This window comes from Sapajus apella, unplaced genomic scaffold, assembly GCF_009761245.1.
Source record: "Sapajus apella isolate SASKATOON/1434 unplaced genomic scaffold, GSC_monkey_1.0 scaffold25, whole genome shotgun sequence".
In the NCBI taxonomy this organism is placed as follows: domain Eukaryota; kingdom Metazoa; phylum Chordata; class Mammalia; order Primates; family Cebidae; genus Sapajus; species Sapajus apella.
This window is the reverse complement of record NW_022436965.1, coordinates 15,512,223-15,534,934: the sequence shown is the minus strand read 5'-3', so window position 1 is coordinate 15,534,934 and position 22,712 is coordinate 15,512,223. Positions and strand designations below refer to the sequence as shown.

At 40.7% G+C, this 22,712-nt stretch overlaps 1 protein-coding gene across 10 annotated transcripts in view; it reads left to right on the top strand.

Annotated features, from left to right (window-relative positions):
* The window catches only part of RABGAP1L (RAB GTPase activating protein 1 like), a 718,780-nt gene that overhangs the window by 607,202 nt on the left and 88,866 nt on the right, over positions 1–22,712 (top strand). The window lies entirely within an intron of this gene.

The following is a 22,712-nucleotide window of genomic DNA, read 5'->3' as shown; positions in this document are numbered from 1 at the left end:
ATAATTAAACACTTGTATAACAGTAGCACACTTCAAATGTTAGGCTGATGCTTTCATATATAATGAGGTTGAGAGGAATTTTATAGTGCCAAATATCACTTTGTCTTAAGTTTCTGCCTTGTATGTATGTATATAATTATTAGGTAGGGGCAGCTTATATATACATAGAATATAATTCGTGCTCTTAGAAGTGGAACATTTCTACCAGTGAGTCTTAACATCAACTGAGAATTGAGCTACCTAAAAATCAGGTAACTTTCAGGGTCTTAAATTATCACTAAGAAGAACTATTAGGAAAACAACAGTACAATTTTAGTTTGGATTTAATATTTGTAAAAAAAAATTTTACCATTCTCTAAGGATCTTAGTGCCTGTGCATGTCCCGGCATCATCAAAAAATGAAGTTCTTGCAAGTGTTTATTGTTTCTTCTCTTAGACGTCATCATTATAATGGCTATTGAGTTTAAGATATCAACGATCTATACCTTTGAAACCAACTTTTTAACTACAGTTATAGTAACTTCTTGTTTATTATATTTAATCGGACTCATCACAAACAACTTGTTAAGTTTAAGTGTTATGAGATAATCTTTCATTCCATTGTTTGTGATGTAGCTGGGATTACATATGCACAGCAGGCACCAAGTCCGGCTAATTTTTTTGAATTTTCAGTAGAGACAGGGTTTCACCATGTTGGCCAGGCTGGTCTCAAACTCCTGACCTCAGGTGATCCACTCGCCTTGGCCTCCCGAGTGCTGGGATTAAAGGTGTCAGCCACCGTGCCTGGCCCCAAACTTTTAAATAATGCAGACGTTGGGATGTTAATTATAAAGCTTTCTGAAGATATATAGTTATCTTTATCAGGTTTGAAATTTTAAATAATCTTTTGGAGGTAATATTTGGTTTTGGTTCATCTGGAAAAGTTATACTAAAATTATGCAAGATAAAAATATATATCTTTTTTTTTTTTTTTTTTTTTCCATTTTTTGAGACAGAGTCTCACTCTTTCACCCAGGCTGGAGTGCAGTGGCGCAATCTAGGTTCACTGCAACCTCTGCCTCCCAGGTTCAAGTGATTGTCCTGCCTCAGCCTCCCAAGCACCTAGGACAACAGGCACACGCCACTATGCCCAGCTAATTTTTGTATTTTTAGTAGAGACAGGGTTTCACCATATTGGCCAGGCTGGTCTCAAACTCCTGACCTGTGATCTAGCCGCCTCAGCCTTCTAAAGCGCTGGGATTATAGGCGTTAGCCACCACACCCAGCTTCTTTTTTATTTTTTTTAAGATGGAGTCTCGCTCTGTCACCTAGGCTAGAGTGCAGTGGCACAATCTGGGCTGACTGCAACCTCCACCTCCTGCGTCCAAGTAATTCTCCTCCTTCAGTCTCCCCAGTAGCTGGGATTACAGGTACTAGCCACCATGCCTGGCCAATTTTTGTATTTTCAGTTGAGACAGGGTTTCACCGTGTTGGCCAGGCTGGTCTTGAACTCCTGACCTCAAGTGATCTGCCTGCCTTGGCCTCCCAAAGTGCTGGGATTACAGGTGTGAGCCACCATACCTGGCCTCATTTGCTTTTAATTCCATATTGAATTTTTTGCTTTGAGATGAATATTTTAAATCAAATGAAAGAAATACTCAGATTTTCCATAGTATGAAATAAATTGCTTCTCAATCTGATAACTGCACTGTGAAACAAATTACTCTTACTAATTTATAAAATCCTCCTTAGATTTGGGTTGACTATAATTAAGGGTATTTAGAAGCTTCCTTAGTACAGGCTTAATTAAATATCTTTCTGTAATTGGAATTTGTTTCAAAATGGTAGGTGTTTTGATTCATTGAATGGTAAAAATCCCATTAAATACAATGGTTCTCAGGTGTGGCTACTGCATTTTTTTCTTATTCATAAGTAACCCTGTATCTTTCTTATGTTTCTAATGGGACTGTATAATAAAATATACATTTCAAACTGTTACACAAAAACCAAAAGACAATTTGACTAAGGCCTGGGGCAGTGGCTCATGCCTGTAATCCTAGCACTTTGGGAGGCCGAAGTGGGTGGATCACCTGAGGTCAGGAGTTCAAGACCAGCCTGGCCATCATGGTGAAACCCCATCTTTAAAGAAAAAAAAAAGAAAATTTGACTAAACAATACTTACTGTTGCCACATGTTATGTTGCCACATGTTATGTATGTATTTTCTGTTCTATTCAGTTGTTTAAAGGCTTTAATGGTTTATGACCCACTCAGAAATCTCTCTATCCACACTTTGGAAAATATTATATCCTATTCCTTTAAAATGAATGATGATGCAAGAAAATCACAGCTCCCTTTACATAAATTACAGATAAGAAAAAACGATAAGGAAGCCAAGTATAACTTCTCAGGTCTTCCATTTCATACACAGACAAGCAAAATAAGAAATTATGTAGACCAATATTGTTTACTATGGTAAACTAAACAAAAGCCTAGTCACTGCTAGCAGAACGTAGAGTGCAGTGGTGCAATTTCAGGTCAGTGCAACCTCCACCTCCCAGGTTCAAGCAATTCTCCTGCCTCAGCCTCCCAAGTAACTGGGATTACAGTGGCCTGCCACCACGCATGGCTAATTTTTGTATTTTTAGTAGAGATGGGGTTTCGCCATGTTAGCCAAGCTGGTCGCAAACTCCTGACCTCAAGTGAATTGCCCGCCTCGGCCTCCCAAAGTGCTGGCATTACAGTCATCAGCTACCATGTCCAGCCTGAATATCTCTTCTTCTTTTTTTTTTTTTGAGATGGAGCTTCGCTCTGTTGCCCAGACTGGAGTGCAGTGGCTCGATTTCAGCTCACTGCAACCTCTGCCTCCCAGGTTCAAACAGTTCTCTTACCTCAGCCTCCCGCGTAGCTAGGACTTCAGGCATTCACCAACATGCCCGGCTAATTTTTGTATTTTTAGTAGAGGCAGGGTTTCACCATGTTGGCCAAACTGGTTCAAACTCCTGACCTCAGGTGATCCACCTGCCTCGGTCTCCCAAAGTGCTAGGATTACAGGTGTGAGCCACGTGCCCTGCTAAGGTGACCTCACAGTCCAGTAAGCAAGAAAAGCAAAATAAATACTTACAAGGGTGCTATTTGTTATCACAGGGTAGAACCAAGTGGAGAATACTTACCACTTATTTAACAGTGTGAAAGAAGCCTTTAAAAGGGGTCGATGGGTTACAGTGCTTAACTGTGGCTTTGAAGGCTGACCAGGGCTTGCCAGCCAGAAAAAGGGGATAGAACCTTTCTGAGCCAAAGGGAACAACTTATACAAAGACTCAAAGGTTGATAACTATTGGGAGTTTCAAAGTTACCCTGTGCTCAGTTCATTTTAGATTTGCCACTTACCAGTGAGCTGCTTAACGTCTCTAAGCCTTAGTTTTCTCATCTGAAAGCTGAGAGACGTAATAGTACTACCTTATTGGATTACTCTGAGGTTAATTGAGAGCACTTGTAAATATTTAGCATGGTGAAAACTGTAACTAATTGTCTCCTTTTCTAATAAGGGAAGGAAGGGCTATTCAGACTATTTAGAGAAGGTCTAAAGGAAGAAGTGGGATGAATAGATAAGGCACCCTGGAGACGCAGGAGAAGGGGGGACGGTTACCCTGGAGAATTAATTTGCTTGATTAGGGAATCACTATCAGGATATCAGTCCTACAGGAAACTTGAAGACTTCTGCCCTGAAGATGGTGCCAAAGATCTTAGGTTTGAGCTCAGGACAGTGGGAAGGCAATGTAGAACCAATAGAAGGGAGTATATATAGGCCAGATCTTCTGCTGAGTAGATGAGATCAATTACTGCAGCAGGAGTCTTGCAGTAATGGACTGGCAGGGCCCACACTGACCAAGGAAAAAAAAATTGTAGAGGACATCAGAGCAAGGCAAGTGAAAAGAGATGACAAGTGTCTGGACTTAGACACTTGACAGTGGCAGTGTAAAGAGATTAGTCTACACATGTTGATTAGTTCTTTCAAAGGGTATTACGTTAATATTGCTTAGGAAGAAGCAGCAACTGATGTATATGAGAAGAGTAAATGATTAAGTTGAAAATTAAGCTTCCAGCCATACAAAAATGGAGATTGTTATGGTGTCAGCAGTGTTTGGGAATGGGAAAGTTAGGTTATCAAGAATAGAATGGAGGAAAAGTGACCCATTCTGGCTTTACCATGTTCCACATCCAGAAATACAAGGTCACAGTGTCACAGTAGGAGAATTGATTGTCCAGTGGTTAAAACACTGTCCTTTTACAAAAGCCGTTTAACCAGACTAACACATGGCTATACTATATTGGCACTGGGTAGATATTCTTAACTGACAGACACCAAAATAGCAGCACTGTGCCAGCAAAGGAAGGGAGCTTTTTCTTGTAGCTACAGTTTCTCTGTTCTATAAATGGGAGATGAGGGTAAGCATTCTGTAATTACTTCCTCCTTATCGGATTGGCACAGAGATTTCTTCAAGCATGCCAAATTAAAAAACAAAATTCAGAGCAATTCTGTATGTCAGAGATGGGGAAAACAATAAAATCAATACTGTTATTTCTAAATCTTTACTAGATATACATTTCAAACATTGATTAGAATAAACATAACAAGATTCATATTTTTAAAAAATGTTATCTGAATATTTTTTGTTCTCATTGTTACATAGCATGTGCATATTTTGGCAGTACTTTATAAGTTTCAGTTCAGTCCAAGCATATAGCCGATCATTTCATTGATCAGTTCTGATGAGTTAAGGTTCTTATAGTTGCAAGTAATAAAATCTTGTGCTATCTTAAACAAAAAAGGGATTTTATCACGAGGACAACAAGGTGTGTTTCTTTAAATACAAGGGCAGTTTGTCTAGGCAACAGAGCTGGTGCTGGACTGATGCAGGCAACCATTCTCCCTATCTCCTGCCGTCTAATTAACTTCTCTCTTGACAGCTACTTTATTTCTGTCTCCAAGTTCTTGGCTTCTTTATTTCTATGGCAGAATATTGCTGCTACAGAGCATCCACATTTATAGTTCTGCTATATGAAGAGAGTTAATTCACTACCCCTGAATCGCACTTCATATTTCTTTGGTGAGAATCTGACCCCAAATAGTGTTAGGTGACTTTTGTGATAGTTTAGCGCAGAGCCCCTGAACATAGCACTCAAACCAAACTGCCTGGGTCCAGTCCTACCTCACCACAATTAGCTCTGTGACTTTGGGCACATTACTTAATCTCGAAGTTCATTTTTCTCATCTGTAAAATTGGAGTCTGTAAGAGAAAGCACTCCTAACCGAAATCGGCCAGAAGCCCCTCTCATGTCTTACTGAAAGTAAACCTGTCTTTAACTGCCGAGCTGTGTTTCGTGTTTCTTTCCTCTTTCTTTAGCTCTTACAGGAATCATGTTAGTAGTACCTATAAGATTAAATTAAAATTAAGTTTAAATTTAAATTAAATCAGTAATATATGTAAAGCACTCAAGAAAATTAATTCAGTCATTATATGTAAAGTACTGGATACCTAGCATATAGAAAGTGGCATATGGGCCAGGCATGGTGGCTCACGCCTGTAATACCAGCACTTTGGGAGGCTGAGGCAGGCAGATCACAAGGTCAAGAGTTCGAGACTGGCCTGACCAACATGGAGAAACCCCATCTCTACTAAAAATGCAAAAAACTAGCTGGGTGTGGTGGCGCATGGCTGCAATCCCAGCTACTCACAAGGCTGAGACAGAATTGCTCGAACCTGGGAGGTGGAGGTTGCTGTGAGCTGAGATTGTGCCATTGTTCTCCAGCCTGGGCAACAAGAGTGAAACTCTGTTTCAAAAAACAAAAAAAGTGGCATATATACGTTAGTTATTATTCCAAAGTGATTCTTTATTTCGGAATGAATGGATGAGACAAAGTCTGTTGCTCATTGCTGCCTCAACCTTCTGGGATCAGGTGATCCTCCCTCCTTAGCCTTCCAAGTAGCTAGGTGTATAGGCATATATCCCATGCCTGGGTAATTTCTTATTTTTTGTAGAGATGGGGTTTCACTATGTTGCCCAGGCTGATCTGGAACTCTTGAGCTCAATTAATTCTCCTACCTTGGCCTCCTAGTGTGCTGGGATTACAGGCATGAGCTATGACACCCAGCCTGGTTAACAGAAATTTCAAATGATGATTAAATTATTAGAGAAACCAATATTACATCAAAATTCACCACAGTGGGCAAGCTCAACATGATATCAAATTATAGTACTAAACTTACTGCAAGGACTTCAAGCTTATTTACAAACAGGATTTACAGCAAACAAAATAAAACAGTATAGCCCTATAATTGTAATGCACACTGTAGGATTTCTAGCAGGCAGAAATATCTGACACAATCAGGACTGGAGGTGGTTGGCTAATAGAAAAAAGTTGGCTCTGAAGAAGAAAGATAAAAATTGCTACATATTAACTTAAACATTTGTTTTTACTTAAAACTTCCATTATCAATTTTGCCTTAAGGCCTTTAATGCCCTTTGTTTGCATAGGAATTCTGAAATCCATATGCCTTCTAGTTTCAGCTTCCTTAAGAGGGACACTAAATTAATAAATGTGTGAAGCAATCTAATGGCAAATATTATAGAGATTTTCATAACTTTTTTCTTTACTTTTTTATGGCAGCGTTGCCAACGTTTAATTCTTTCTTTCTTTTTCTTTCTTTTTTTTTTCTTTTTTTTTGGGGGGAGGGACAGGGTCTTACTCGGCTGGAGTGCAGTGGCACAATCTGGCTTACTGTAATCTCTGCTTCCCAATTAGCTGGAATTTCAGGCATGTGCCACCACACCCAGCTAATTTTTGTATTTTTAGTAGAGACAGGGTTTCACCATATTGGCCAAGCTGGTTTCGAACTCCTGACCTCAAGTGATCCCCCCACCCTTGGCCTCCCAAAGTCCTGGGATTATAGGCGTGAGCCACCACACCCTTCCTCACACTTTGCTTTTTGTCCATGTTCCATTGACCAAACAAATCAAAAGCCACTTCCAACATAGAGGAGAAGGAAAGTGTACTCCACAGAAAGGGTTGTGGGAGGGAGAAGTGAATATTTGCTGAACAATAATCTACCACTTATATAATTGACCCTTCCTGTGATCTCCATGGTTAGGTTAGCTGTGTAAAATGTATAAGCACTTGTTTCTCAATAGCAGACTTATGTAATATTCATAAAAATTGTACATCCACAGATTCACCATCAAAAAAATGACATATACTCATTGAAAAGTACAATAAAATAAGATTGAAAATTCAAACTTACCAAACAGTCTTTACCATTATTCATTTTACTTGGAACTTCAAAGTGAATTGGCACTCTTTTTTCACTATCCCTTCCAAAGGTAATTAGAAACAGAAATCTCTTGCCAGTGTTTCTAGGGTGTGCCAACATTGTTATCTCAACCTGATCCATATTTATAGCCCAGGGATTTGCAAAAATTTGTTGGTGGGAGGGGTCATGGATTCCTTTGGCAGTCTGGTTAAGTCCCTGGACTACTTATCAGAAAAAATGTTTTTAAATGCATAAAATAAATAGCTGGGCGTGGTGGCTTAATCCTGTAGTCCCAGCACTTTGGGAGGCAAAGGTGGGAAGATCGCTAGGTCAGGAGATCAAGACCATCCTGGCTAACATGGTGAAACCCTGTCTGTACTAAAAATACAAAAAATTAGTTTGGTGTGGTGACAAGCACCTATAATCCCAGCTACTCAGGAGGCTGAGGTAGGAGAATTGCTTGAACCCAGGAGGCAGAGGTTGCAGTGAGCCAAGATTGTGCCACTGTACTCCAGCCTGGGTGACAGAGCAAGGCTCCATCTCAAAAAAAAAAAAAAATGCATAAAATAAAATAGATAAGATTACAAATGAAACCCATTGTATGGAAATGTGATTACTAAAATAGGCCAGGTGCAGTGGCTCATGCCTGTAATTCCAGCACTTTGGGAGGACAAGGAGGCTGGATCACTTGAGGTCAGGAGTTCGAGACCAGTCTGACCAACATAGAGAAACCCTGTCTATACTAAAAAAATTAAAAAATTAGCTGGGTGTGGTAGTACGTGCCTGTAATTCCAGCTACTTGGAAGGCTGAAGGAGAATCACTTGAACTGGAAGGGAGAGGTTGCAGTGAGCCAAGATCACGCCACTGTACTCCAGCCTGGGGGACAGAGTGAGACTTCATCTCAAAAAAAAAATTTACTAAAATAGATAGAAATCAGATTTATGATATAGTAATATGTACTTCTTTATTAAACACATTTAATAGCAAGAAATGGTAGTGAGGCTACTATAATTGCAAAATAATTTTGAGAGATATATAATACATAAAATGTGAATGAAAATATCTGTGATATCTGTCAGTGACAGAATCACAACACAGTAGATTATTGGCTACATTTTTAATGGAAGGAACTGATATATTTCAGTTAGAGGCTCAGGAAAATAAAGGGTTTTCATCTATCTAAGTTCAATTCAATGAATTCCCTCCCCATCCACGTAATATAACCTTTATCTGTTATTGTCTGAGACACAAAGATTTTTAGAAGTCTTTTATTTCCTTACAGTGAACTGGGAGAAATCTTGACTGTGGCTTCCAGTTTCTCTCTTTCTCTTTTTTTTTTTTTTTTTTTGAGACAGAGTCTTGCTCTGTCGCTCAGGCTGGAGTGCAGTAGCACAATCTTGACTCACTGCAACCTCCGCCTCCCAGGTTCCAGCAATTCTTCTGCCTCAGCCTCCCAAGTCACTGGGACTACAGGTGCCTGCCACCACACCCAGCTAAATTTTTTTTATATATATATTTTTAGTAGAGATGGGGTTTCACTATGTTGGCCAGGCTGGTCTCGAACTCCTGACCTCGTGATCCACCCACTCAGCCTCCCAATTTCTCTTCCTCTTAATGGTCTAGAAAATTACTTGTGTGATTATTTAATGAATCTCTCATTAACCTATAACTTCCTTATGTCTGGGTTTTTTTTTTTTTTTTTTTCTGGAAACAGAATCTTACTGTTGCCCAGACTGGTGTACAGTGGCACGATCTCCACTCACTTCAACCTCCGCCTGCTGGGCTCAAGTTATTCTCATGCCTCAGCCTCCCAAGTAGCTGGGATTACAGGTGCACACCACCACGTCCTTTTTTGTATTTTTTTTTTTTTTTAGTAGAGATGAGGTTTCCCCATGTTGGCCAGGCTGGTCTCAAACTCTTGACCTTAAGTGATCCACCCACCTTGGCCTCCCAAAGTGCTGGGATTACTGGCGTGAGCCATCGTTATTTCTTTTTTTTTTTTTTTTGAGACGGAGTTTCGCTCTTGTTACCCAGGCTGGAGTGCAATGGCGCGATCTCGGCTCACCGCAACCTCCGCCTCCTGGGTTCAGGCAATTCTCCTGCCTCAACCTCCTGAGTAGCTGGGATTACAGGCACGCACCACCATGCCCAGCTAATGTTTTTTGTATTTTTAGTAGAGACGGGTTTCACCATGTTGACCAGGATAGTTTCGATCTCTTGACCTCGTGATCCACCCGCCTCGGCCTCCCAAAGTGCTGGGATTATAGGCGTGAGCCACCGCGCCCGGCCTGAGCCATCGTTATTTCTATTATCATTGTATTTCCAGCCCAGCATTGTGCCTGGTGCAATTATACACACTTTCTACATATTTAATGAATATATTGGGGAAAGATGAAATCCCACATAGGTATAATCATACTCTTCAGTATGTTTATGACAATTAAATACGTTCATATCTGTGTATATATAAGAAATAGAAATTTATTTTTAAATCTTTTTATGCTTAGACCCATCTACTAAGTTCTTATGATTGTGGAATCAGGTTAGAGTCTAGCTGAGTACTTAATTAGCTTTTTGTTTTCTTTTTTAAAATTTTTATTTTATTTATTTATTTATTTGAGACAAGGTCTCTCTCTGTTACCCAGGCTGGAGTTCAGTGGTGCGATAATGGCTCACTGCAGCCTTGAACTCCCAGGCTCAAACGATCCTCCTGCCTCAGCCTCCCAAGTAGTTGGGGTTACAGGTGTGTGCCACCACACCTGGCTAAATTTTTTGGTTTTTTGTAGAGATTGGGGTGTCACATTGTTGCCCAGTCTGGTCTTGAACTTCTGGCTTCAAGCAGTCCTCTCACCTCAGCCTCCCATAGTGGTGGGATTACAGGCATGAACCACTGTGACCAGCCTTTCTTTTTTTTTTTTTTTTTTTTTGAGATAGTGTCTCTTACTCTGTTGCCCAGGCTGGAGTACAGTGGTGAAATCATGGCTCCCTGCGGCCTCAAGTGCTTGAGCCCAAGCGATTCTCCCTCCTCAACCTTCCAAGTAGCTAGGACTATACCACCATGCCCACATGCCCAGCTATTTTTTTTCTTTTCTTTCTGTTTTTTTTTTTGTTTTTTGTAGAGAGGGAGCTTCACTATATTGCTCTGGCTGGTTTCGAACTACTGGGCTCAAGTGATCCTCCTCCTTTGGCTTCCCAAAGTGCTGGGATTACAGGTTTGAGCCACCACTCCCAGCCCTCATTAGCTCTTAACTGTTTAAAAAACAACAACAACAATGCAGTGATTATTTCTGTTACACCTTTATTTAGTGGTTCGTTTAACATGAATACCTCCTATATGCATAGCACTGTGTTAGCTTTGAGAGATCGTCGAAGACATAACAGTTTGGGAGACAGCCATGTAAATAGCTATATATCAGTCAGTGATGTGAGCACTGTTAGAAATGTGTAGGTGCTGTTTCTTCTATATGCTCCTGTCGCACCTTGCACCCTGTGCACTCACTGAAATGGGATATTCTATCTGCTTTTCTGAGTTGTACACTGAAGTTCATTTTCCTTGTAGATTTTATTTCTTCTCTGTCTCCCTACCATAGTACCTGGCACATGGTGTCTGCAGGCAGTAAGGTTCTAATTATTGAATAAAGGAATGGTGGAGAGAATTAGAGATACTTTCATAAAGATGAGACACTTTTTAGAGTAGAGGTATTTTGATTTTTAAACTCTTACAATATTACTTTATAAATAATACATGTACAAAATTTTAAAATTTCAACAAATATGCAATGATATCCAATGAAATTACCTACCTATTCCTGTTTTCCCAGCAGTTATAGTAATTTTTTAAGAAGTATTCTTCTAGAAATATTTTTATACATGCAAACAAATTTATATGTGTTCTCCTCCTCTTTTTACAGAGCTTTTGGTGTCCCTTTTATGTTCTGTACTTTGCTTTTCTCACTTAGCAGTATGTGTTGATTTTTCTATGTCAGTTCACGAAGGGTGTCCTTGTTCATTTGAAAGCTGGATAGTATTTCCCTGGATGAATTTCTATAATACGTGTAAGCAACTCCCTCCCACTCTGTGGGTGTGTAGGTTGTTTTCAATATTTTGCTACTATAGTACGGCCATGAATAATCTTATATATAATTTCACAGAAGTGTGTGAGTGTTATCAGTAGATTAAATTCCTAGGAGTGGAAGTGCTGGGTTGAAGGATACATTCATTTGTCATTTTGATAGATAAGGCCAAATTGTTTTCCTTAAAGGTTATATCAGTTAATATACCTACCAGCAGTATATGTCTGTGCCTGTTTAAAGGTAGAAACTTGAACAGGATTCTAAGGAAAAAATATCAGGAATTTATCAGGTTGTCAGGGGATGGGAAAGATGTTCCAGGCAGAAGGAATAGCACTTTTGAGAGGCACACGGGACTGAAATGTGGCACAAGAGGAATTTTAACTTGTTCCATCTGGCTAAAATGTGGGGGAAGGCCAGGAAATAGAGAGTGGGAGTTGATCATGATAGGTTTTGTGTATAATGCTGAGTAACTGGTATTTTAAATTCTGTAAATGAAGGTTTTGAGAGGGAAATTGAAGCAGGAGCAGCGAGAAACAAACCTCTTGAACACTGCAGGGAAATGATGTAATAAGGTTGATAATTAGTTTTTATTAAAAGAGTAGCTATTTGTGTGTATTTATTTAAATTGAAGTTTGCAGAAAAGGTGTAGTCCCTAAAGATTGTTCTTGCTTTTTTTGTTTGTTTGGAGACAGGGTCTTGCTCTGTTGCCCAGGCTGGAGTGCAGTGGTGATCAGATCATAGCTCACTGCATCCTCAAAATTGCAGGCTCAAGTGATCCTCCCACCTCAGCCTCCTAAGTAGTTGGTACTACAGGCACATGCCACCATGCCTGGCTGATTTTTTAAACATTTTTTTGTAGAGACAGGGTCTTGCTATGTTGCTCAGGCTGGTCCTGAACTCCTGGCTTCAAGCAATCCTCCAGCCTCAGCCTCCCAAAGTGCTGGGATTATAGGCATGAGCCACCATAACCAGCTTTTTCCTGGATTTAAATGAGGTTTTCTTTTTATTAAGGATTAAAATAACATGTTGACTGTAGAAAATTTTGAAAACACACAGAAATGAAACCTGAAACAAAGAAAATATAGAAGTTACTCATAAATTTACTACTCTGAGGTAATCTCCCTATCCAAATAATTCCTGTTGCTTATAAAACAATAAAAGAAAATCAATCTATGTATTAGGTGAGTTAGAAAATACAAAGTGGCCGCGGCGGTAGCTGGAGCCTCCGTCACTGCACCTCCAAGCGGCCCAGAGCCTGCGGCTTCCCTGACTCCCGCAAGCATCTTGTGTGTTGGCTCGGGCCGGGCCGGATGACCAGATGCCTACAGCCACCCGCCGCCCTCTCCCGGCTCTGCTCAGCCGCCACCTGCGCGCGTGATTCGCCCTGGGACCCCGGACACTTTTCAAGTGGATCCCACTTTTAGCCACCGAATGCTGAAAAGTCTAGTGGGAAGGGACCAGGTGAAGAGTCAGAGGGAGATATTCCTTTCTATTTCCGGCTCCACCACTGTAACCTTTGTTTGAAGAAATATGAATAGTAATACATTTCTTTCTTTCTTTTGAAATGGAGTCTCGCTCTGTTGCCAGGCTGGAGTGCAATGGCGTGGTCTCGGCTCACTGCAACCTCCTCCTCCTGGGTTCAAGCGATTCTCCTGCCTCAGCCTCCTGAGTAGCTGGTACTACAGGTGCTCGCCACCCCGCCTGGCTACTTTTTGTATTTTTAGTAGAGACGGGGTTTCACCATGTTGGCCAGGATGGTCTTGATCTCCTGACGTCGTAATCCGCCAGCCTTGACCTCCCAAAGTGCTGGGATTACAGGCATGAGCCACCGTGCCCAGCCACAATTTTTTTATTTGATAAGGCTACTAAAACTCATCCACTTTGGAGTGGTCCATCACTTGGAAACGTGAATATTGCTATTGCTTCAGGCTACATCATTTCTTTCTTTTTTTTTTTTTTTTTTTTTAAGATGGAGTTTTGCTCTTGTCGCTCAGGCTGGAGTGCAATGGCACCATCTTGACTCACTGCAACCTCCACCTCCCAGGTTCAAGTGATTCTCCTACCGCAGCCTCCCAAGTAGCTGGAATTACAGGCACATGCCACAATGCCCAGCTATTTTTTATATATATTTTTAGTACAGATGATGTTTCGCCTCAGTCTCCCAAGTAGCTGGGATTACAGAAGCCAGCCATCTCACCTGGCTAATCGAGGCTGGTCTCAAACTCGTTACCTCAGCTGATCCGCCCCCGCCTCGACCTCCCAAAGTGCTGGGATTACAGGCGTGAGCCACAGTGTGCGGCCAGGCTACCTCATTTCTGATTTGCTCATTATCATTTTGTATTGGAAAGCGATTGGTGATAATTTTTTTTATAATACATCGTGTGGCCCTGTATGCATACTGCTTTATACCATTAGTGAATAAGAAGATTGATTTGGCGTAATTTCTTATATCAGAACATCTCTCCAGATCACCCATTTGGAATCACAAAATAAATAAATGATATAAGTGTTTTAAAAACTGCTTCAGTTCTCTCTTGGCCACTGAAATCACAGGCTTAGCAAACGGCTGATTGAGTGTGGCTTGGCAAGCTGAATATTTAATTATGTGGGTGAATATTATTTTCTCTTTGGATTTTTATGCCTTTAAAATAAGATAAAAAAGAAAATAGAAAGTGGTTTCCAAAGACAATCACTTGTTAAGAGATTCTTGTGATTTATTCTAGGAAGAAACTAAAAAATAAAAAAACAAAAGTGATGCATACACTTCCATAAATTACAGCATAATTGTTAATGTACAGCTGTACAACAAAGATCTTCTGTTAAATATTTCAATGTCTTTTAAAGACATAAAGAAGTTTTATTTTCTTTAAAGGCCTCACTACAAGCCTTTTAGGTAGGTACAAATCACATGTGGTCCTTTCCCTCTTTGTAACACTTCACTAACAGATACTTCCTAATCAGAACCTCAACAACTATCAGCCACATAGAATACTTGAAAGGAGGCTAAGTTTTCATACTCAAAAGCCCTCTTCTGGAAGAATCCTAATATTATTAAGAGCAAGTCTTCCACTTGTAGGGGCCTGTTGGAACAGTTTGTGGCAAATCCTTCCCAGACTGTTCTTCTTTGGGTATACTAGTTAATATTTCCAAGTCACTGATACTCTGAGCACGTGTCCTATTGCTGGGGAAGTGCATTAAGGTACCTTCAAGTCTTTTTTCCTCCTTAATTACATTCTAAAAATTACACTGGAGGGAAGGCTAGGGTGGAGAGAACGTCACAGGTGCATTTACAAAGCTATCTATTGGCATTTACTAAGCTATCTATTGAAGTCCACCAAGCTAATAGATTGTGACCACAATTTTGGTAATTTGGGATTCCATATCTGCAAGGCAATGTTAAAACTACACAATAAGTGATAAATGCTAGAATCAGAACAATCCTCTAAATAGTTAACATTTAACCAGAAGTTCTACAGTGCTCTCCAGCTTAACAGTTACACATTAATTTATTCCTTCATGTAAAAGGATCATTTTTATTGCTGCTGCCTGAAAGGTACAAATTGCTTGGGTGTAGGCGGCTCAGCTTCCTTCTTACTAAAGAGACAGGAAATATATCTTCCATTTAAAGTGTTAATGGCATCTGTAAATGTGTAGTCTAATTTGTTATTGACTTGAATTCTTCAAAGATTTGGGAAACAAGCTTTGACTTTAGCTCTCAAGATTGTTACACAAGAATTAAATGTTTTCAGTGACTACCTTTTGTGGTCTTGGGAAGGGTGCAAAATGATAGAGAAGGCTGGAAAATATCTAAATACATTTTATCTAAGAGGGCATGACTGAGTTGGCTAAGCTCTCAATTTCATTTTTCTCTTAGGAAAGACTCACCTATAATGTTAGAATGTGTGCTCACATTTCCTGGTTATGGATACAAATGGAGCTTGGAGTACTACATTTGGTATAGGAAAGGATTGTTAAGACTAGAACCAAGCTGGGTTTGTTGTTGTTGTTATTTGTTTTGTTTTGGTTTTTTGTGTGTGTTTTGTTGGACAGAGTCTCACTCTGTCACCCAGGCTGGAGTGCAATGACATGATCTCTACTCACTGCAACCTCCACTGCCTCGGTTCAAGCGATTATCCTGCCTCAGCCTCCCAGGTAGCTGGGATTATAGGTGCTCACCACCATGCCTAGATAATTTTTTGTATTTTTAGTAGAGATTAGATTTCACCATGTTGGCCAGGCTGGTTTTGTACTCTTGACCTCAAGTGATCTGCCCACCTCGGTCTCCCAAAGTGTTGGGATTACAGGCATGAGCCACCGCACCTGGCCCCAAGTTGTTTGTTAACACCTGCCAAAAGACAAGGACTTCCTCTCAACCCTTATTAGGTCAAAACGTGGTAGACATTCTTCTAAAATTGGTTAAATATGTAAATGGAATAAGTGAATGAAAATTATTCATTCTTTCAAGTTTCTGTTTAGAGAAAATAATGGAAACTGTTCAACTTTAGAATAAAGAGTTTAGACCATTTATAGGCTATACAAATTTGACATGTTATTAGTATCCCTCTATTAAGTGCCGCTTGTTATATCCTCCTAAATAGTCTAGAAGGGCCAAACAAATAAAACAATTTAAGACAAAAATAGTAATTCCACCCAGGGTGAAATAACATTCAGCCTACTCTAATTTTTTTTTTTTTTTTTTTTTTTTTTTTTTGAGATGGAGTCTCACTCTATAGCCCAGGCTGGAGCACAATGGCATGATCTTGGCTCACTGCAGCCTCTGCCTCCCGGGTCCCGGTTCAATCAATTCTCCTACCTTAGCCTCCCAAGTAGTTGGGATTAAAGGCATTAGCCACCATGCCCAGCTAATTTTTGTGTTTTTTAGTAGAGATAGGGTTTCACCATGTTGGCCAGTCTGGTCTTGAACTCCTGACCTCATGATCCACCTGCCTCCGTCTCCCAAAGTGCTGGGATTATAGGTATGAACCACCATCCCCGGCCTCTAATTCTTTATATGGTAGTTGCTTATACATTAAACGTGTATGAATATTATATGACATCATTATTAATTCATACTGAAACATGCACTCACCTCCGATCTGTTTAAGCCATGCCAGTAGGTTTCAGCCTGTTTCTGACCTGAGGAGCCTGGACCCAGCTGTGCTAGAATAAAAGCCATGATGACTGTGGCAACAGAGTTGTTGACACTGTACTTACCACCTTGCTCTAAGTGCCTCCATGGCACATCTGCTTTTGTGAATTCAGTCTTACTCTGCTTTTAGAGAATTTCCCATATAACACTAAAGTGTACTTGCCTGCTCGTGTGTCTGATACCCCTTCAAAGGGAGAGAATTGGCCTGGCACGATGGCTCACACTTGTAATCCCAGCACTTTGGAAGGCTGAGGTGGGCAGATCACCTGAAGTCAGAAGTTTGAGACCAGCTTGGCCAACATGGTGAAATCCCGTCTCTACTAAAAATTAGCCAGCATGATGGCAGGCGCCTGTAATCCCAGCTGTTCAGAAGGTTGAGGCAGGAGAATCACTTGAACCCAGGCAGTGGAGGTTGCAGTGAGCTGAGATCGCATCACTGCACTCCAGCCTGGATGACAGAGCGAGATTTCATCTCCAAAAAAAAAAGGGTTGGGAGGGAGATAATTAATTTCATTTCTTGGTTCTCACTGACTTCAATTAGGAGATTTGGATTGGGAAAAGAAATTTAGTATGCTCACAAGTTGAGATGAAACAGAACTGACATAAGAAAAACGTAAAAGGCAGAGTCCATAAATCTTGCAGTATGATAGCCTGGGTTTCATCTTAATAGTACTAATACAGATGCAGAATAAAAAGAGTAACATACTACATATTAATTCATTTAATCCTGATAACAGTTCAATGAAGTAAGTACAGTTTTTTAGGCCTGTCTTACAGGTGGTAAAACTGAAGCACAGATTAAGTTACTTGATCAAGGTCACAGTGCTGGAAAATGGTGAAGTCAGGATTTGAGCACAGGCTTTCTGGCTCTGGGGCTTTGTTCTTAATCATTATTCCAAATGCGTGGCATTTGTGCTTTGTACTCACTCATTAGATGTTACAGACAATATTCCTTTGATTATATATCTCTTTGATGATCAGAATCTGAACTTTTCCAGACTTTAGCAGTTTCTTAGGAAGGTGATAAATTAGATGTCAAATCTATAATTAGAGTTTCTTTTATTTTTGGAGCATGGATTTTGAAGGTGAATGATTAACGATGATTGACATTGTTATCAGATTTTTATTTATTTTCTTTTAGATATTTGGATAATAAAATAATCATGCTTGTCTGAATAACAGCAGTTGTCTGTTGGGCTTTGTGCTTTATACATGGAAAAGGAGCCTTGTTCTATTGCAAGAATACTTAATGGTGACTGTATAATATGGCATGATAACAATGTTTTAATAGATTTCTTTTAGCAATTATGAGCTAATTTAAGCCTTTGTAAAATGGAATATTTATTATTTACTTTGTGTCTAGAAATGTGTTAGTGCTAAGATTAAAGAACAAAGCAAATGCCATTCCTGCCTTCACAGGGCTTACAGTCTAGCAGGCAAAACTGGTCTGAAACACATACTCACCCAAAAAGGGGGTCTGAGGTTTGTAAAGAGAGGGAGTGCTGAAACCTCTGGGAACATCCTCTGATCTCATCTAAATTTGGAGCCCTAGTTTCTCTGGGAACATATAGTGAGAACTAATCCAAGTTAAGGGTCAGAGAAGATGTGAAGAATGAGTAGGATTTAGTCAGCTGAAGAGAATGAGGCTAAGGAGAAGAGTGTTCTAGGAGGAAGAGAAATATATTCAGCCTCAGAGATGTGTAAAAAAGAAGTTAAACTGCAGAGACTTTGGAGAGAAAACAAACAAAAAAAAACACTAAAAAAAACTCTTAAAGAAATTAAACAAGTGGATCATAGAGTGCAAGGTGAGGAGAGCTCAAGAGTTCAGGAGGGGCTTGAAATTAGACTGGAGAAGATGTTAGGAATCAAATTATGAAGAACTCTGCTAGTTATGATAAGAAATTGGGCTTTATGCAAAGGGCAGCAGAAAACTGTTCAAAAGGTTTTAAGCAGGGCAGTAATTTTGTGGGTCTATCAAAAACATTAGGCCAATTATTTAAACTTGGGCAATTCATCTGGTCTTTCTAGTTATAAATTTTCTCATCTTTAGAGAAGGGGACTTGGATTAGCCCTTTCAGATCAAAGATCCCTAATGTGAGTTTATGCACCCTGAGAGTATCATGTCCAGAAAGAAGTAACAGAGTATCCTCATCCATCCTGCTCTGTGTGCTTTTCCTTTCAGATTTCAATATCAATTTTGTCATGTGGCATATTTTAGTCAGTATTTTGGAGAAGGTATTCTAATGATTCCTATGTCATTTTTTGAAATAAAATTCATTTTGTCATTATAAAGGTAATATATTGTGGAAAAATTTTTTAAGCATAGAAAATGAACAAGAAAGAAATCGTAATTATGGATGCCATGATACTGAAACCCTTGGAGTATAGCTAGAGTGGAGGTCAGGCTGGTAAAGCAAATCCCATGAGAGGAGAGAGTGCTTACTGGGAGAGGGGAATGTCTGGGGGCAATCTTCAGATTCCTGAAGGACTGTAGTGCAGATGTTGGAAAAGAAGACAGAATTGTTGTTGATGAGTAGAAGCTACTAGAGGTACAGATTTTAACTCAGTTTGGGAAAAGCAAAACTAGCGATTAGAGCTGTCCACCAGAAAATTAGTGAATTTCTCTGAATGCCCATAGGTATTCCAGTAAATGACTACATGTACTCAAGTGTTACTGGTAGAAGGTGTTCAGGTACTTGGCATCTTGAACAAAGAATTGGACTGAATGCACACACAAAGCCAGGAAAACAAAAGCAGGGATTTACTGAGAACGAAAGTACACTCCACAGTGTGGGAGCAGGCCTGAGAGGAAGAGCCCTGCTTACAGAATTTTCTGGAGTACAGGTTTCCCATTAGTTACTTGGTGTATATTCTATGTAAACAAAGGGAATGAAGTGAAGTCACAGAGTCATTTACTCAGACTGCACCCTATTTTAAATGGAAAGGACGTTACTTGGTGTGTGTGCTCTATGTAAATGGAAAGGATGAATGTGAAGTTACCAAGTATAAATGTTGTGAATGGAGAGGATAAAGTGAAGTTGCAAAGCCATTCACCTTCCTGTCATTGCTGAAGTGGTTTCATTTGATTTAGTTCTAGGAAGTCAGTGTGGATAGGCCTTATGTTCCCTGCCTCCAGGCCCTATTCTCCTGCCTTAGCCTCCTGAGTATATGGCATTACAGGTGCGAGCCACTACTACCAGCTAATTTTTGTATTTTTAGTAAAGATGGGGTTTCACCATGTTGGCCAGGCTGGTCTTGTACTCCTGGCCTCAAATGATCCACCTGCCTCGGCCTCCCAAAGTGCTAGGGTTACAGGTAGGAGCCATCGTGCCCAGCCTGAATTTGAATGTTGACCTGTCTTGCTAGGTTGGTGAAATTTTCCTGGATGATATCCTGAAGTATGTTTTCCAACTTGATTCCTTTCTCCCCATCTCTCTCAGTTACCCCAGTCAGTCATAGGTTTGTTCTCTTTACATAATCCCGTATTTCTTGGAAATTTTGTTCATTCCTTTTTATTCTTTTTTCTCTAATATTGTCTGCCTGTTTTATTTCCAAAAGATAGTCTTCAACCTCTGAGAGTCTTTATTCCGCTTGGTCTGTTCTGCTGTTTATACTTGTGATTGCATTGTGAAGTTCTCCTGTTGTGTTTTACAGCTCCATCAGTTGGTTATGTACCTCTCTAAACTAGCTATTCTGGCTATCAGCTCCTGTATTGTTTTATTATGATTCTTAGCTTCGTTGCATTGGGTTATGGATTAATTGGTTCTCACACTGCTAATAAAGACATATTTGAGACTGGATAATTGGGAAAGGAAAGAAGTTTAATTGACTCACAGTTCAGAATGGCTGGGAGGGCCTCAGAAAACTTTCATCGTAGAAGGGAAAGCAAACACGTATTTCTTCACATGGTGGTAGGAGAGAGAATGAGTGCCCAGTAAAGGGGGAACACTTATAAAACCATCAGATCTCATGAGAGCTGTCTATCATGAGAACAGGTTGAGGGAAACTGCTCCCATGATTCAGCTACCTCTACCTGGTCCCTTCTGTGACACATAGGGATTATGGGAACCACAACTGAAGATAAGATTTGGGTAGGGACACAGCCAAACCATATCAGGTTACAATATACCCCTTTAGCTTAGTGAATTTCATTACTACCCGCCTTCTGAAGCCTACTTCTGTCATTTCAGCATCTCAGTCTCAGCCTAGTTTTGTGTTCTTGCTGGAGAGGCGTTAATGGTCATTTGGAAGAGAACAGACACCCTGGCTTTTTGAGTTTTTAGCATTTCTGCATTCTTTCTCATCTTTGTGGGCTTATCTACCTTTGATCTTTGAGGTTGCTGACCTTTGAATGACATTTTTGTGGGGTCTTTTTTGTTGATGTTGTTGTTTTCTGTTTTTCTTTCTTTTTTTTGAGACAGAGTTTCACATTGTCACCCAGGCTGTAGTGCAGTGGCACAATTTAGGCTCATGGCATCCTCCACTGCCTAGGTTCAAGCGATTCCCCTGCCTCAGCCTCCTGAGTAGCTGGGACTACAGGCACACGCCACCATGCCTGGCTTATTTTTTGTATTTTAGCAGAGACGGGGTTTCACCGTGTTGGCCAGGATGGTCTTGATCTCCTGACCTCATGATCTGCCCGCCTCAGCCTCCCAAAGTGCTGGGATTACAGGCGTGAGCCTCCACATCCAGCCTTGTTTTTAACAGTCAGGCCATTCCATTGTAGGGATGTTGTGGTTTTCTGGGAGTCCACTCCAGACCCCAGTTGCCTCAGCTTTCCCCGTACCTGGAGGTATCACCAGTGAAGGCTACGAGAAAAGCAAAGGTGGCAGCCAGCTCCTTCCTCTGGAAGCTCCATCCTCGGGGTGGACTGACCTGTTCCCAGTCCATACATACCTGTAGGTGGTGGCTGGAGACCCCCATTGGAAATCGTCACCCAGTCAGGAGGAACAGGATCAGGGACCCACTCAAAGAAGCAGTCTGGCTAGTTTTTGGTAGAGCAGGTGTGCTGTGTTGGCATGCCTTTCTCGTTTGGACCACCTGTATTTTCCACAGCCAGCAGACGAGAGCAGCTGACTTTATTGAACTGCAGATATGGTGGCTGCCCCTCCTCTTAGGAACTCAGCGCTGTCTCTGATGGACTCTAACCCAGTGCCATTGGCTGGTTGGGCTTCCAAACCAGTTGGTCTTAACTTGTAAGGTGCTGTGGCAGTGGGGCCCACAGAACGTCACTGCTTGGCTCCCTGGATTCAGCTCCCTTCCTAGGGTTATATACAGATGGATTTCTCACCTTGCCAGGAATCCAGGGGCTGGAATATGTAAAACTGCTGGGTCTCTGTGTATACCTGAGTGGCTACTCTGCTGTGACTCCACACAGCTCTGTGTATCAGACCCAAGGCCCTGGTGGCATGGTCTCAGGAGAGGAATCTCCTGATCAGTGAGTTGCAAAGATCTGTGAGAGAAGTGTGGTTTCCCAGGTGGGTTTGCACAATCACTCACTGTTTCCCATTGCTGGGAGTGGAGGTTCTTTTGGCTCTATGCCACTCCTGGGTGGGCCGTTGCTGCCCGCCCCGCCCTGCCTCCACTTCTCTTTGTTCTCTCTGGTCAGGCTGCTTGCCTAGTCAGTCTCAGTGCAGCCACCTGGATATTTCAGTGCTGAATTCACTCATTCCATTTCATTCCTCTCCATGAGTGTCATGGACCACAGCTGCTTCTAATTGGCCATCTTGGATTGATCTCTGAAACTCTTTCAATGTGTGAAAATAAATATTCAAATTTAACATTTATTTAACTTACATTTATTGAGCACCAACTTTATGTCAGGTGCTATGCTAGAACGGAAATAAAACTCAAACCTGCCTTCACGTTAAAGGGAATGGGAAGTAGAAACAAGTAATATAGCACAGTAGTAAATGGAGAAAGAGAATTAATATATGGTTAGTGCTTACTTTGTCCTGAAGTGCTAGAAATTTATGTTATTTCATTCTCTCCACCTCCGAGGTAGAAGGTACATACTTATCTAAAAGATAGGAAACTAAGGTTATGAGAAGTTAAGAAACCTGGCTAAGACATCGGGACTCAGTGACAAAGCTGGGATTTAGATTCCAAATTCCAGCCTCTGATTCTAGTAGCTGTATTTTTTTCCATTGTATCCATCCTCTAAAATAAATTCTCCTGTATATTAGAGGTATAGTGGCA